The following is a 3,882-nucleotide window of genomic DNA, read 5'->3' as shown; positions in this document are numbered from 1 at the left end:
TTTAACCTTTAGCTCAAACTTTTCATAAGCCCAATATGAAATTCGGATATCCTTAAAACTTCTCAAAGACGATCCGAGATTATCAATTTCGAACTTTTTTTGTAGCATTAACTAACGTCTGTTTGATATTAAGCTTATAAACCTTAAACACAAAATAGTCAGGGCAATGCCGACTCAGTTTATAAGGGCTACCCTAAAAGTCCACAAAGGTGATCCAAGATTGTTAATAAATACGCCTAAAAAGTGCCCTCTTCAAAATATGTAGCCGGGGGAAAAGAGAGCGTGATCGAGTGGGCTATGCTAGTGGGTATTTTGGTAGTAAGTAACGGGGGTTGGGACTCCAGGCATAGCCCGCTCCATTAGGCACTCAACAACGCAAAGCAACTCGCGCCAGCGTGGGAAATAAGGCGGTAACACAGGGCAAATGACGAGTTTAAAAATTGCCTGGTACAGTTCAAAAATTAAATCGGAGGGGGGTCAGTGGTCCACGAGACTACTAAAAAATTCAAGGGTAACCAGAGTCCACACATTAAAATTCTAATATTTTAATTATCCACTTCTTTAGCTTAGCAGACGACGTGCTCTGGCCAATGGTCACGGACCAGTTTATTTATTTCAAGTCAGGAGGGTCTCTGGCCTAATGTCCAGTTTAAAAAAATCCTTATTTCCCACCCTGACTCGCGCTATAGCGCAACCATCTTGCTACGTGTTGCGCGTGATCGAGTAGGCTATGGTCCGGTCAAAAGAAATCTTCAGTTCAGCGTTGTAAATAAGGCGGTGGACCAGGGAAAATGACCAGTTTAAAAATTTAATCGGAGTGAGAGCAGTGGGCCACAGACTCCACAGGACCACTAAGGAAATTCTAGGGTAACCAGGGTCCAGACATTATCTCAACCATGGACGAAACAATACTGATTATTTCGTCCATGTCTCAACTATTTTAATTACCCACTTCTTTACTTTAGCAGACGCCGCGCCCTGGTCAATGGTCATGGACCAGTTCATTTATTCCAGGGCAGGGGGGTCGCTGGCCCAATGTCTAGTTAAAAAAAATCCCTATTTCCCACCCTGCTTCAGTTGGAAGTCCTGGAGCTCCTAAAGTCCATAGATGCATATGACAACTTGACAAGGATTCATTTCTCATAAGCGAGAATGGCCAACTCTGTTTTGTTAGAGACAGCCTGGCAGCCTGGTATTTGTTTACTTCTGAGTCAGCTGGGTTTTCACCTTTAAAAGTTAATACAGCCCTTTGAATTTAAATAATTAGAAATGAGAAATGTTATTAAATGAATAAATCTATACGGTTGCAGTTGTGTCGAAATGAGAGCAATTAAATATGTGTCTTTGATATTTAGCTCTGATAATTTCAGAAACTTAATAAAAAGTAGTGTTATGTATTTAACCAGAATTTATTTTATTGAAATTTATTAATAATTATTTAATTAAAAAAATTTGAATACTTTTTTATGTTTTAAATTTTACAAATAAAATTCAAAACAGTAAACATAGGGCAAAGGTTATATTGTATTATAAATAGCCGGTGGGATTGATTTTAGCTATATCGCAATTAGAGCTCGACATTTTCTATCCATTATCCACAAATTAGAAATTAATTTGAATGAAAATAGGTGGATATCTTTTATTAATTGGGAAATAATGCACACACTTTACATTTAAATTTTAGAAGTTAATTTATTATTTACTTTGTGTATATAATATTCAGCATTAATTTCACTAAGGCAATAAACTAATTACCTACGAGGAATTAACTAGTATATATGTTTAAAATTATAATTTAATCGTTTCAAAACTAATATGGTTTTGAACCGGTCTTTGTAATTTAGTTATTAAAATTTGTGATTATCGATTGGTCAATATTGAAAATTAACCAATGGTGGAACAATTTTTTTTAAACTCAATGAAACCGAAATATCAATGAATAATCTACTGAAAGAGGTATCAACCTATTATTTTTTTTCAAAAGAAGGTAAATAAGGATTGGATGGCTTGCTGCTTCAAACAAGATTTTTAACCATGAAGGGAATATTTTGTTAATTTTAGTCAAATTTAGATATTCGGTAATCGAGTTGATATTTATAAAGCCCTTTTTGCCCATGTCTATTTTAAACTTTAATCACAGATTTTGCTTACCATTTTACAAGCATAATAAACACTAAAGAAGGACGGAAATCTATCCGTGATCGGTAACAGTGACCAGTATAGCAATTTGCCCAATTAATCGGTTTGAACTTCATTTGCACATTTCTACTCGCTAATTTGAAATGTTGCGAGAAATTTGAATGGAATATAAGTAGATATCTCTTTCAGAAGATAATTTTTGATGTTGATATTTAAGATTCATTGAGTTAAAAAAATTGGTAATGGTATTTCAATTAAGCTTTGATATCAACAGCGGTTAATTTACGATATGGGCTTATGATGGTAGTCTGTTTATAAGATTAAATCGTTACTTTAAGTGTCACTACACAGTATCTACCTCCAAAATCGAGGGTTAGTAACTTTGTAAGCATCTCCTAGTCACAGGATATCCGAGGGTCAATTTCTTATATCATTGACATGCGATAATCCAAGATCTGACTTTTGGCAAGGCCTGGCGCCGTCAAATTCCTTTTAAAGCATAGATCATATAGTATCCACCCTTGATTTTCATTTCGCAACACACATTGGATTCGTAAACCTCGACACGCATCACGATTAGAAGCATTAAAAGGCAAAAACAACACACTGACCGCATACAAACATGTCTCACTACAGTGACTACAGCTGTTTTCGGCGCTGAAGCAACCAAGGCTTAGCGCAATTTCACGGGTTTCACCGCCTTAAAAAAAGTGGCAACTTTAGGAATAGATTGTGGGACAATAAAAAGGTGGAAAATTAAGAAATTAGGCTTATATTAAAGCTTGAAACCTACTTTATATTATATTTAAAATCCATCCATCAGAAAATCCTCAAAAAATATGAAAATGACAACGAAAAAGGACCCACTCTCAAATTTTTTCCCCTTAAGAAAATGGCGGCCGCCACAAACTGGGTAATATTGTCACGGCGGCAATATTAAAGCAGTCTTATCTCACTACCGATAGGCCATTTCAACCAAAAGGCATTAAGAAAAAACAATCGGATTAATATGACGCAACTAAACGCAAAAAAGGCCAATTTTGGTCGCGCTGATATTTTCTAGTAAATCAGTCTATCCATGCTTAAATAACGCAGATTGGGGTAATTTTGAAAATTTAAAATTAAACATACTTAAACTTAAAATTAATCAATGAAAGCTGGAAAGCACAAATACTAAATATGAGGCTTTCGTTTAAAACCGTTTTCAAATCAAACAAACGTATAGTTATATCACGACGGCTACAACAAGATGGTTATCTGTAAAATATTTTCCCATGTTATTTCTATGGGAAAATTTCGAGGTTTTCGTCAAAATCTTTGATTATTTTTATGGAAATGAAAACCACCCTTAGCAACTTTATTTTTTATAAGAAAAACTAATGGATGGATCTTTTTGAAATTTTAACCACATATTTAGGGCCCGAATTGTAGTTCTGTGGAATTTTTTCAAAGCAGTTAATACGATACAAAAAAAGTTATAACCAATGAAAAAACCATCCTTATACATTAAAGTCGGTATGAAGTCTTATCTAAGAGAGCTATCGCTCTCCTAGAATATTAGGGCTAAAATGCGTGTCTCTAACAGTGGTAAAACGCCGTAACTTCAATACCCAAAATACACCTAGAAGTATGAGTTTATATTGATAAAAATCAATAGTTAAACTTAATTGATCTTAATGAAACTAAGAAAAGGCGCTACAATGAACTGTCCTCTTTCATTTAAGATGGTTCCCAAGCGTATCG

The 3,882-nt window shown here is 34.8% G+C and overlaps 1 long non-coding RNA gene across 1 annotated transcript; it reads right to left on the bottom strand.

Moving 5' to 3' along the window:
* Window positions 1-1,020: 1,020 nt before the first annotated feature.
* Window positions 1,021-3,419, bottom strand: LOC149650556 (uncharacterized). The gene is made up of 3 exons (XR_016371571.1): window positions 2,933-3,419; window positions 2,498-2,839; window positions 1,021-1,227 (listed from the first exon to the last, which is right to left on the bottom strand). It is a non-coding gene; the product is annotated as an uncharacterized LOC149650556 (long non-coding RNA).
* Window positions 3,420-3,882: the final 463 nt, after the last annotated feature.

Source organism: Phalangium opilio, unplaced genomic scaffold (genome assembly GCF_054372755.1).
Source record: "Phalangium opilio isolate 3A_F unplaced genomic scaffold, DU_Popi_V2 ptg000086l_1, whole genome shotgun sequence".
NCBI classification, from domain to species: Eukaryota; Metazoa; Arthropoda; class Arachnida; order Opiliones; family Phalangiidae; genus Phalangium; species Phalangium opilio.
The sequence above is the reverse complement of the archived record's forward strand: the minus strand, read 5'-3'. Positions and strand labels throughout refer to the sequence as shown.